Genomic DNA, 13,750 nt, shown 5'->3' with positions numbered 1-13,750 from the left:
CGTTCAATCTCCAGGTAAAGTGGTAGATCGATGGGCAATGGGCACAGGAGTGGGTTCTGATCCAGACCTACACCGTACAGAGTAACATCAACAGCCCCTCACACCCGGTGACCTACATAATAACTCCTTTCCCACCCCATCCCCTCCTGACCCCCACAAAAACATACTGTAATCATAAAACATGTAAAAATCATTGCAAAATTGACTTGAAATTATCAAAAGTGCAGTCAAATTCAACTTGTCTCTGGACAGAATATTCCATTCTTAAGTGCCTCAACACAATTGTAACATTTATTGTATACATTCCATGTCAAGCATGCAGCCTGTGGGCAAAAAATACATTTCAAATTAAAGATTACAGCACTTGAAATTGAATTAAACTTTTTTTCCATTCATCACATTCTCCACTGAGGTGCCTCAGTATTAGGACCCTTGATATTTACAATGAGCACAGAGTCCCTACAGGGTGGAAGCAGGCCATTTGGTCCATTGAGTCCACACTAACCCCTCAAAGAGCATCCACTCCCCACTCTATTCCTGTGACCCTGCATTTTCCATGGCTAACCCACCTAGCCTGCACATCCTTGGACACTACGGGGCAATTTAGTAGGGCCAATCCACCCTAACCTGCACATCTTTGGACTGTGGGAGGAAACCAGAGGACCCAGAGGAAACCCACACAGACACAGGGAGAATGTGCAAACTCCACACAGACAGTCACCCGAGGGTGGAATCAAACCCAGGTCCCTGGTGCCGAAAGGAAGCAGTGCTAACCACTGAGCCACCTTGGCCACCCCAACATTCCATGACTGGCATACAGCCCAATATGTTCTCCAGATTCCAGCGTCTTTGTATACTGCAGTTGAAAAGCCTTAGGCAGCATCGTTCACCTATTGCGTCTTTGTAAGTGGTTGACTCAAGATTTATTGCGTCCCCAGTAGGTATTCCTTGACCTTGGAATGTGGCAGTTTGCAATTCTCATGCGAGACGAGTCTTTACAATGGCAGATCAGCAAGTTTTGGGCAGACCAAAAAACATCTTTCACTGACTTGAGTCCTGAGGTGATGCTTGTCTCGGCATACATCTGTGGGAACAACCCATAGAGCACGGCACTCTGTATCACATCACTGCTCATGTTGGACCTTGCCAAAACACCATTGCATCCCTCTCCAGAGCTGTGAGCCCAGCTCCTGTTCTGTTTCTCTGAACCTTCCAGGGAAAACAAGCCTAAACTGGCAGACTCCCTTAAAATGAAGGCATCCAATCTGGGGTCTGAGAATTCTCCTGTTTCTCCATGCTGGGGCTCTTTCAAAGAAGTTCCAGTATCTACCTGTAGGTGGATGAATCAAGCCCATACTAGCTTGGCCTTTAATGTGTCATTCAGAGCTGCTCTCCATTTTAGTTTGAAATTCTCTAGCTGGTATCTCCACTGGGTTTCCACATGGGAAAATATCACTGCAGCTTTTAGCCTGGGCTATAAAGGTTAAAATATGAGGGCAGGCTGCCAAGAACAGGACATTGAAGACGGATCAAAGTGTTTATGATGATAAAAGGAGTTGATAGGCTAGTGAGAGAGAAAATCAAATGTTTCCTCTGGCAGGGAATAGATTCAGAGGTAAAGTCAAGAACAGCTCTTCACACTAAGTGTTGGGAAAATTTGGAATTCTCTCCCATCTGGCAAAACAAAATCTGGTGTTTGATGAACATTTCAAAACAGAGAGCTGTAGATTTTTGTTGGGCCATATAGATCATGGATGTGGGCAGAATTACAACGTATAAGAGACACTTAGATAAGTACATGAATGGGAAAGGTTTGGAGGGACATGGGCTAGGAGTAGGCAGGTGGGACCAGTTTAGTTTGGGATTATGTGCATCATGGACTGGTTGGACCGAAGGGTCTGTTTCAGTGCTGTGTGATTCTATGATCTTGTTGAGTGATGGAATGGAGTTGAGGGGTGGAATAGTCTACTCATATTTTGCTGAAACTTGTTAAAATCTCAGCGTCTGAGTGCCCTTTTATTCAATGAGTTACCACGATTTGTGTTTCGGGTGAGGCCCTGCCAACCACTTTCGATCATTAAAAAGTAAACTCAGAAAAATCCAACCTTTTGCAAACAAAGAGTTTCCGCAAAGAGAGCGAAGAGGATGGTTAATCTGTAACGGCGTCGTTTTGGAAACTGCAATGTGTCGCTTATTCATGTGGTTTCAGTTCATTAATGAAATATACAGAGGCATCTGTAAGTGGCACATTCCTGGCACACGGCCTGTACAGGCCAAAGAGTGAGCTACAAACCAGGTCCCTGCTTCTCCAACTTGTGGTCACTGGTATCCAGACACTGTGCCAATACCACAGGCTTCCCCACAATGGCTGCTCTCGTGTAGGTAAGTTAAAGAGATGGAGGTAGCATAATGATCTCACACACAGAGAGAAATATTCCATGCTCCCTCAGGCCTGGCTTAGTCAGCAGCGAGAGTGCTACCAGTTTTACTTTTCCCAGGCTGCTGTACCTTTTCACAAGTTTCTGCCTTTACAGGTTTCCAGCGTCATTCTCTTTGTTATTCTTCCTAATTGATATTCAACCTCCGCAAGAGCCGGATCATAAAACTTTCGGCTTCGAATCAAACGGTTGTAAAATGCTAAAAATTCACTTCAAACAGCCCTAAGCGATTCAGAGACAATGCAGGGTGGCCACTGCCGATGTGTAGGGGAAGCCAGTTCGGTTGCATCTCCAGCGAGGAGACAGTAGTCTGCTTGTTATACTGTAGGTTGAGGGAATTAATACCGGCTAGGTCCACTCAAGATTTGTCCACTCCTTTAAGAAAACTGGCGTGGGACTATTGGAAGGCAGCAGTGATTCTATGAAGGAGCAGCTCATAACCAATTGCTCAGAGTGATGACAAATCGAGCATCAAACTTTGAATCATCACGTTTCAACTATGAGGCAGAGCGACAGCAGGGAAAAGGAAGCAAATCTTGCACTCTGGATCCTAACGCCCCGTCCGATCTCCTGAGCCCATGTTTCCAAAGGTCTCTGGGTTGGAAATCAGCCAGTTCAGATTCCGTCACCCTGAGTAGACACCATCCTCAAGCTGAAAGGTACCTGATGCTGATGGGATCATAGCACAGCTTGTTCTGTAGTTTAACAAAAAAAATGAAAGGACTGTGGATGCTGGAAATCAGAAACAAAATGAGAAATTGCTGGAAAAAAAAAACAGGTCTGACAGCATCTGTGGAGAGAAATCAGAGTTAACGTTTTGGGTCCACTAACCCGAAAAAGGGTTCTAAAGAAGAGTAATTGTTTTGTTGCCACAGTTTAACAGCTTGTCCATGTGGAAAGCAGCTCCTGAGATACAGTCCCCTGTGTTATCAGCTTTCATGGTATACATAAATCTGTAGAGAGGGATTTGAACTCATGACCTAATGACTCAGATGTAAAAGTGAACGACAGCTGACAGCTTTGAAGTACAGTGGGTTAGAGTCGCTATATTTAACAACCTTGATGTTGTGGGCACTTCCTGTAGCTTTTTTTAAAAACATCCCTGGAGACATTTCAGGTTGTGTAAGTATGGGTAAAGCAGGCTGTTACTTTTTAATCCACATTGACGTTTAATATTAAAATAATTTCTAACAGAGTGACGTCAATTCCATGCCAGTACCTGTCCCTACATGAATATCCTTCCAGAGTTAAGACTGGACATTCTCCAGTATCACAGGAGGGAGCAGTACAGGTATTTCATTGTTCTATATGTGCATATTCAGCAAAATAATTCAAACTTTTACAACTCACTGAAGCATTCATTTGTTCGTTTGAGTTATTCTTGTACTTCAGTCGCTCAGGGGTCCTCAGCCAAGCTCTTACCTTGATATTTCACCCACCCCTTCTCTTCCGGAGTTTCTCAGTGGTTTGGTCGATTAATCAGCAATTCGTCTTGGTTGGCCCAGGAAATTTCCATTTCAGTTTTTAAAATCCTTACATTGAACTTGAATCTCATTCTGTGTGAATTGGGGCAAGGGGCTTTGAGGGATCAAAATCTCACAGACCGACTCCCCTCACTTACTCGGTCAAAATGAGGTCTAAAGCACACGAGGGATAAAAGGAGGAAATTTACTCAACCCACACCACTTTAATCCCATCAGTATCACTTTCATTTATCATTTTATGAAGCTTTTCCTGTTTTTTTTTGTCCTGTTACCTAATCCAGGAATCCATCCCACATCTTGTTAACTCTTTGTTTTCAAACAATAGACCTAACACCATTCCTATTGCTTGCCCTTTACCACCAGCTTGAACCCCGGGTCCCACAGTCAATAGTTTCATATGAGGTAATGAGGCAGAACCTTCTCCCTTTTCTTTCTTAACTTAGATCTTCACCAGGTCGCTGATAAATTCCAGACTGAAAGGAGAGGTGGGATTTTCAGATCTCTTGCTCGAAGGGAAAGAGGCGGCAGTGACGTGGAAATGGCAGAGTGTGAGGTTGTATGGGTAGCTCCCAACAAGGCAGTCAACACCGGGCCCCCCCAGGTCCATGAATGGCCTGGCCTATCTTCTTGGATAGTGCCAAGCTGCTGGGAAGCTGTCCAGATTTACCTGGGCTCTGGTGGTCATCTAGGGCAGACGTCAGAGTCATCTTCAACCACACTCTTCAGAAAACTACACAAAGGAAATATCTTTCACCCGAAATGGCTTCCATCTTCTGCCATCATATAGACTCCGACACCAGGGCCAGGATTCTCTCTGCATCTCCTCCAGCACCTGACGTATTCTCCACGTAGTATGTGGGCACATATAATTTAGTTTTTTTTCTTTCATTCGTTCACAGAAACATAGAAAATAGGTGCAGGAGTAGGCCATTCGGCCCTTCAAGCCTGCACCATCATTCAATATGATCAAGGCTGATCACGCTTTCTCTCCATACCCCTTGATCCCTTTAACCGTAAGGGCCATGGCCGGCTCCCTCTTGAATATATCTAACAAACTGCCCCCAACAGCTTTCTGTGGAAGAGAATTCCATAGGTTCATAACTTTCTGACTGAAGAAAGTCTTCTTCATCTCAGTCCTGAATGGCTTACCCCTTATTCTTAGACTGTAACCCCTAGTTCTGGCTTCTCCAACCTCGGGAGCATTCTTCCTGCAATTAGTCTGTACTGTCCCATCAGGATTTTATATGTTTCTATGAGATCCCCCCCTCATTTTCCTAAATTCTAGCGCGTACAAGCCCAGTCAATCCAGTCTTTCTTCATATATCAGTCCTGCCATCCCGGTAATCAGTCTGGTGAACCTTCGCTGGGCTCCCTCATTAGCAAGAACAAGGATGCAAGTACCTCTGTCTGGGCCAGCATGCAATGCCCGTCCCTGGTTGCCTCTTGAGAAGGTGGTGGATGGTGAGCTGCCATCTTGAACCTGCGATAGGGTTAGGGTTAGCCCTAGCCCTAACCCTAACCCTATTGCAGCGCATGCGCTGCGGGTAGACCCACAATATCATTAGGGAGGGAATTTCAGGATTTTGACTCAGTGACGGCTAAACGTTTCCAAGTCAGGATGGTGAGAGGCTTAGACGGGAACTTGCAGATGGTGGTGTTCACAAGTATCTGCTGCCCATGTCCTTCCAGGTAATGGGATATCTGGAAATGCCCAAGGGAGTGCCAGACAAGTGCATCAGGTTGACCACAGACAGGTAAAATGACTGCTGAGTCTCAGTGAGAAGCACTGACTGTGGAACCTGGGTTCAAACTGGTAAAGAGCAAGATCAGGAATAATGTCAGGAATATTGTCTCAAAACAAAGAGTTAAGACATGGAATGGATTCCTGGATTGGGTGATAGGACACAAAAAAAAGAAAAGCTTCACGAAACAATAAACGAATGTGAGGTTGAGGGAATTAGAAAGTATCACCTGTCATGGGTTGAGTAAATATCCTCCTTTAATGTATTTTCTTTCATCCCTCATTTTCAAGACCTCATTTTGACCGGGTAAGTGAGGGGAGTCAGTCAGTGAGATTTTAACTCCTTGAGTTTGCAACTCAAGAAAATCCAAGGTAAATGTTGAAGTAGATCAAGACTCTGCCCTCATCCCACTCTCATTTGTCATAGTCCTTGACTTGCTATCAAAGAGGATTGAATAGACATGGCCTGGAGCATATTGTACATGGGTGACGTGGCTATCATCTCAAACAGTGTGGCAGAGCGACAGGCCTAGGATGAAGAATATATAGAGAAATACAGAGTTGAGATTAAATTACATGTGTCACGACTTTATTGAATAGAAGCACAGGCTCGAAGGGCTGAGTGGCCTACACTTCTTGCTTGTTCAAATGAAGATAATATGCCCAGGAAAACAGTGGGCTAAAGATGTGCCGCAAAAATCTGCCCTGTCCTTTTGCGAGAACAAAAACAGAAGAAAGCAGAACAGTAAGGTATCTCGGCCTGGCATGGCCTCAGTGTGGTGTTCTGGTCTTGAGGTGATTCCAGAGCCATCTCCTGGCCTCGTGAATCCTGAGGTGAAGGCCCCCCAACTGGAGTTAAGGCCCAGTGTGGATTTGACGCTAGATGCCAGTGTGGTCTTGGGGTTGGAAGACCGTTGTTCTGAACTTTTTTTCTCCATTTTATAGTATAATTTATTCCTAAAATCTGCAATGCTGGACTTTTTACTTCTCTACTTTTCTAAGAACTGTAAATGAAGGTATACCCAGGGACCTTTGTACCTAAGATAGCGCCATAAGGAGTGACTTGTACACTTTCCGCTGTATTCGCTCGAGTATAAGTGACAATAAAGGTAATTGTAATTCTAAATAACTATCACTATCAGAAGTATGAAAGGCATGGGAATTTAAATACCTGGGCTCAACAATCCAGCAGGACGGCAGGCTGTAGAGGAGTCACTTCAATGACAGCAGAGGACATAAGGGGCACAAGAAAGCAGTGGAGATTTTATGGGTAGTATTAAATAGAAAGGATTTAAGATTATTTGGCGCAGGCTCCTCAGTAGGAACTGCAAAGTAATCAATTGTATATGTGCAAGGATTAGATTAGATTAGGATGTAGAAAAGGCTGAGTAATTTTAATAGAGCATTTAAGCCTTCATATCAACTGGGACAATTACTCTAACATGCCAGTAACATAATGAGTTTCACTAGTGTGTCCGAGGTAATTTTCAATAACAATATTTCCTGGAACCAACAAGAGGGCAGACCATATTAGATTTGGTAATGAGTTATGAGCCAGATTTAATTAACAGCACATCGAGTGTGAATATTTATCTGATACTGATCATAATATGATGGAGTGCCATGTAATGCTTGTATGAGAAAAATGTAAACAGCAACTAAGATTTTAGATTCAGTTTGTGATAACTACAAAGGGGGTGAGACTGAAGTTGCCCCCTGTAAATTGAACCCCATTGTTTTTCTAGTAGCTACAACGATAGAACATCAGTGGGAGGTTTTAAAACAGAATTTAATGCAATATGGAGCTAGTTTATTCCCCCATGAGGCAACGGATCTGTCTGCCAAGAAAGAAAAGGACAACTAAATAGATTAGAGATAACATAAAATATAAAGAAAAGATATAGCAATTTATAAAAACAATAGATCCTGGGGAATGGAACAGATAAAAGAGAACAGCAAAAAGTGACAAATTAGTTAATAAGAACAAAAAGAAAGCATTAATAAATTTCTAAGGGATGTTAAAATCAACACAAGAAATCTGTACAATTACTTTAAGAAAAAACATGTGCAAAGGAGAAATGTGAATCCCTTGATAACAAATAATGGTGATATTGCCAATTGTGATCAATCCACTCTCTGTTTTTTATTCCAAAGCTGCTGTAGAGAGCTCGCAAAGAGTTGCTCTGTGTTAGCGCCATCTTAAACTACTCCTCAATGGAGCTGAGGTGGAGAGGGCCAAGAGCATCAAGTTCCCAGGAGTGATGATAACCAACAGTCCGTCCTGGACCTCCCACACTGATGCGATCAAGATACAGTCAAGAAGGCACAACAACACCTCTTCTTCTTCAGGAAGCTAAGGAAATTCAGCATGTCCATAAGGACCTTCATCAACATTTGCAGATGCACCATAAAAAGCATTCTATCTGGATGCATCACAGTTTGATACGGCAACTGCTCTGCCCAGGACCGTAAGAAACTACAGAAAGTTGTGAACACAGCCCGGTCCACCGTGCAAGCCAAGCTCCATCCATTGACTCCATCTACACTTTTCGTTGCTGTTGGAAGGCAACAACATCATCGAAGCCCCCTCCCACCCTGGTTATAATCTCTTCCGTCAGGCAGAAGATACAAAAGCTTTATCACATGTGCCAATAAGTTCAAGAACAGCTTCTTCCCCGCGGTTATTTGACTTCTGAATGGACCTCTCAAATTTCAAATCTAATGTTGATCTTGTTTTTTATACACCTTCTTTGCAGCCATAACATTGTATTCCTTGCTCTGTTCCATCATCCTATGATCTTTGTACGTTGTGATCCGCCTGTACTGCACGCAAAACAAAACTTTTTGCTGTAACTAGGTACATGTGACAATAATAAATCAAATCAAAACAAGTCAGGTTGTTGGGATAAATTTTAATGTTGAAATCACTTCACTGACAACAGGGGATAAAAGAAGATGCAAGAAGTCAATGGAGATTTTATGCGTACTTTGAATAGAAAATATTTAAGACTATTTTGTTTTGGCTCTTCAATAGGAACTTTGAAGCAACAAATTGCACATATACTAAGTGTGTAGAAAAAGTTGGATTTTGTAATATTTTTGATGCAAGATATTCCAATTGGTTACATTTGATCCTACCTAGAAACAAGGGTGGGACTTATTAGGTCAAATAAGTCACTCAACTCAGTCCAAGCATCAGTAAACAGCAGTTGAAGGGTCAGTCAGGTTTAGTCAGAGAGTTTGTTAGGAACAGGGAAAGAGGCCCCTTGCAGCTAAAGTGCTGCTATTAATCGGTTCAATGAAGCCAGGGCTCAGGGAAGCCCATGGGGAGCTGTTTGTTACCTCTGTGCTGCTGGGCTGTGTGAGTCCTGGGGCACTTTTCACTCAGTAGAGTTAAAGAAAAACTATTTGCTAGAGAACTGGTGATTGGGAAAGGAAACATTTGTAAGCAGCATTAGCTCAGTGAATCTAAGTACTTGGTTAAAACATTGAAATTGTGTCAATAACATTTATGTAACATGCTTGCAAACAGCCTCAGGTAACCTGGGGAACTGAGTCTTAGAGGAAGGGATCGAACTACTAGGACTACTAGGAGTAGTTGTTAAGACAAGATAGTTTTATTTAGATTGGTTTTGAGGAAATTCAGAGACTAGATCGTTGAAAGTGAAGACTTGATATCCCTTGTGAATGATAAAAGTTTAATGAGATTTGGTGACCCGCAGTGTCACTAAGATCTGGGTGGATTGCTAAGAATTCCACCTGTTTTTATTGCATCTGCAATTTGACGTGTTGCGTGGGGTGTTTGACCACATTTAATCTGTTAACCAAAATTTAACACATGTTAATTCTGCATATTAGAGTAGAAATTGTACATTTACATATCGTAGATTGTTTTACTTTTTTAACTTAGGGGAGTAAAGTTTATTTTGTTTGTTCAAAACCGTGTATTTTGGGGCTTTATTCTTTTTGTAAGATTTCAAACTGCATCTACTTCAAACTAAAAGAAGTTAACCAGACCATGGCATAATATAATGGTCCTGCTTGGGATTGTAAGAAATGAAAGTAAGGAAATAGTGGACTTGCTAAACAATCACTTCGCCACAGTTTCTACAATAGGGAAGAGGTCACCATACTTGGCATCCTAAGGAAGTTAATACTGAATCAGGGACAGAGACTCATGAAAATTAATGGAAAATAAAATGACGGTAATTTTTTATCTACACAAAGGTTATGGACATTTATTACCCGTCCCTAGTTACCCCTTGAGAAGGTGGTGGTAAGCTGCCTTCTTGAACCACTGCAGTCCATGTGCTGTGGGTTGACCCACAATGCATTAGGGAGGAAATTCCAGGATGTTGACCCAGCGACAGTGAAGGAATGGTGATACATTTCCAAGTCAGGATGGTGAGTGCCTTGAAAGGGAACTTGCAGGGGGTAGTGTTTGCTGCCCTTGTTTTCAGTGATGAATGTGATTGTGGGTTTACAAAGTGGTGTCGAAGGATCCTTGTTAAATTTCTGCAGTGCATCTTGTTGATGATACACTCTGCTGCTACTGTGAATTGGTAGTGGAATGACTGAATGCTGAGTGTTTGTGGATTTGGTGCCAATCAAGTGGGCTGCTTTGCTTTGGATAGTTTCAAACTTTTTGAGTGTTATTGTAGCTGCATTCATCCGGGCAAGTGGGGAGTATTCCATCACACTCCTGACTTGTGCCTTGTAGCCAGGTACTGGGGTGTCAGAAAGTGAGTTACTCACTGCAGGATTCCTGCAAGTACAGCTGGAAGGTGGAATCCAGAATGTGATCAATAGATAGGATCTCAGTAGTAGACATCTTTGGATTACTCCCAGTGCCATGTGCTACTGGGGACTGGAAAAGGGGGATTTTGAATGAGTGCAGGAGGGAGGCCCTTAGCTTCCTGGGCATTGAGCCCAGTTCTGTGGAGGGTGAAACCTATACAGTCCCTCACCTTTGCTGCACCTCAGTCAGGATAGTGACCAATATTCTTGCAGGAAGAATCACACAAGTTTTCAAGAAGATTTGTAGCTCGGGTGGTGAAGAGGTTGTAGATTTGCTTGCCGAGCCAGTGGGTTTGGTTGCAAATGCTTTGTCACCCTGATAGATAACGTTGTCAGCGCACCTCCGGTGAAGTGTTGGTGTTCTGTCCCTCTTGTTATTTATATGCCTCAGTTTGTTGGGGTGTTTGGTACCCCTTCCGGTTCTGTGTCTCAGTGGTTTGTACACAGGGTCTAATTCAACATGTTTGTTAATGGAGTTCTGGGTGGAATACCAGGCCTCCAGGAATTCCCTGGCATGTCTCTGTTTGGCTTGTGTGATTATGGCTGTGTTGTTCCAGTTGAATTCACATCCCTCATTGTCCACGTGTGGTGAGACAAGTGAGAATTGGTCGTGTCTTCTGGTGGCTGGTTGGTGTTTGTGTATCCTGTCAGTTTTTGGCCTACATGGTGTTTCTCACAGTCCTTGCATGGTATTTTGTACATTACACCGGTTTTGCTGGTTTTGGGTATGGGATCCTTTACATTTGTCAGTAGCTGTCACAGGATGGTTATTGGTTTGTGGGCTACTCTGATACCTAGGGGTCATCTCTGAGATGTCCTTGATGTATGATGGGGTGATCAGTGAGTCTGGTCATGTTGTGTCTTCATGTTGTGGTCTGTCTCAGAGGTAATAGTGGATTGTGCTTTTTGGGAATCCATTCCTTTTGAAGACTCCGTGTAGGTGTTCCTGTTCTGCTTTGCATATGTTGCTGCAATGTGTTGTGGCTCATTTAAATAGTGTCCTGATGCAGCTCTGTTTGTGGGCATTGGGGTGGTTGCTAGTGTAACTGAGTATCTGGTCCGTATGTGTGGTATTTCTATATACACTAGTCTGGAGTTCCCTGTTGTTTTTGCGTTCTACCATTATATCCAGAAAGGATAGTCGGTTGTTGTTCTCTTCTTTTGTGAATTTTATCTGGTGAGGATGTTGTTTATGTGCTGGTGGGTTTCTTCCAATTTAGGGCATTTAATAATAATGAAAGTGTCGTCTACATATCGGACCCAGAGTTTGTGTTGTACAGTGGGGAGCGCTGTCCATTCTAACCTTTGCATTACCGCTTTTACAATCGGTCCTGATATTGGGGATCCCAGTGGTGTTCTGTTGCTTTGTTTGTATATGCTGTCGCTGAAGGTGAAGTGGGTTGTGAGGCACAGGTCTAGTAGTTTCATGGTGGTGTCCTTATTGATATTGTTGGTGTCCTGGGTTGCCTGCTTACTTGATTCGTCCAGCAGTGTGGCAATTGTCTCTTTGGCCAGGTCGATGTTTCTGGATGTAAATATTGCTGTTACATCGAAGGATATCATCATCTCGTCCTCTTCTATCCTGGTGTCCTTGATGATGTTGAGGAATTCTTGGGATGAGTGGATGGAGTGGGTACTGTTGTCAACGAAGTGTTTCAATTTCTGTTGTAGTTCTTTGACAAGACTATACATTGGTGTGCCTGGTAGTGAGACAGTGGATCTGTGGGGACCCCCGGCTTGTGTACCTTCGGGAGTCCATAGAATTGGGGTGTGTTGGATGCCTTTGTCTTCATTTTTTGGTAGTCTGTCTTGCTGATGTCACCTGAGTTGTGTATTATACAAAATACTGTGCAAGGACTGAGAGAAACACTACATAGGCCAAACCAGAAGAAAACTGACAATATGGATACATGAACACCAACCAGCCACCAATAAACATGAGCAATTCTCACTTGTCTCACTACACACAGACGACGAGGGACACGAACTCGATTGGGACAACACAGCCATAATCACACAAGCCAAACAGAGACATGCCAGGGAATTCCTAAAGGCCTGGTATTCTAACCGGAACTCCATCAACAAACACGTTGAATTAGACCTGTGTACAAACCACTGAGAAACAGAACTGGAAGGAGTACCAAACATCCTAACAAACTGAGGCATGTAAATAACAAGCGGGATAGAACACCGACGCTTCAATGGAGGCACACTGATGTTGTTACCTAGCAGGGTGATGAAACGTCTGCACTCAACAGTGGCTTGGCGAGCAAGTCTACAACTGAATCACTCAAGTAGTAGGAAGCTTTTAGAATTGATATTCAGAGACAAATTCATAGTCATTTTGATAAGTGTGGATTAATTAAGGAAAGCCATCATCAATTTGGAAAAGACAAATCATATACAATTATCTTAATTAAGTTTTTTTGAATAGGTAACAGAGAGGGTTGAAGAGGATAATAATGTTGATGTGGTGAAAATGGACTTCCAAAAGGTTCTTGATAATTGCCTTGTTCCAGGCTTGTCAGCAAAACGAAAGCTCAATAACAATGCAGCTTAGAGACAAAGACTGTTCAGTGACAGGAAGCTCAGAAATAGTAACCAGCTATTTTTTAACTGAAGGTAGGTGTACAGTGGAGGTCTGTGGAAATCAGTATTAGGACCACTTTTTTCATGATGCCTATTAACAATGTAGGTTTGAGGATACAGGGCACAATTTCAAAATTTCCAGATGACACAAAATTGAATGTACTATAATCGTGAGGAGACTAGCAACACAGGGGTACATGAAATAAGAGCTAGAGTAGGCAATTTGGTCCCTCCAGTGGGCTTTGCCATTCAACCAAATAATTTTTAAAAATTCTTTCATGGGATGTAGGTATCACTGAGTAGACCTGAAGTTATTGGCCATTCCTCATTACCCTTGGGAGGGTGAAATACTACAGCGCTTGGGCTGTAGGGATACCAACAATGCTGTTAGGAAGGGAGTTCTAGCAATTTGACTCAGCAACAATGAGGAAGCAATGATATTATTATTCCAGGTCAGGATGGTGAGTGGCTTGGAGGGGAAATTGCAGGGGGTGGTGCTTCTGCTGCCCTTGTCCTTCTCGATGATGAGGATCACTGGTTTGGTAGTTACTGTTAAAGGAGCTTTAGCTAGTGGCTGCAGTGCATTTGTAGATGACACATACCACTGCCACTGAGCACCATTGGTGAACAGAGTGAATGTTGAAGGTGGTGGAGGTGGTGCCAATCCAGTTAACTGTTTTCTCCTAGATGGTGCCAAGCGT

The sequence above is a fragment of the Rhincodon typus genome, chromosome 20 (genome assembly GCF_021869965.1).
Source record: "Rhincodon typus isolate 14 chromosome 20, sRhiTyp1.1, whole genome shotgun sequence".
NCBI classification, from domain to species: domain Eukaryota; kingdom Metazoa; phylum Chordata; class Chondrichthyes; order Orectolobiformes; family Rhincodontidae; genus Rhincodon; species Rhincodon typus.
The sequence above is the reverse complement of the archived record's forward strand: the minus strand, read 5'-3'. Positions refer to the sequence as shown.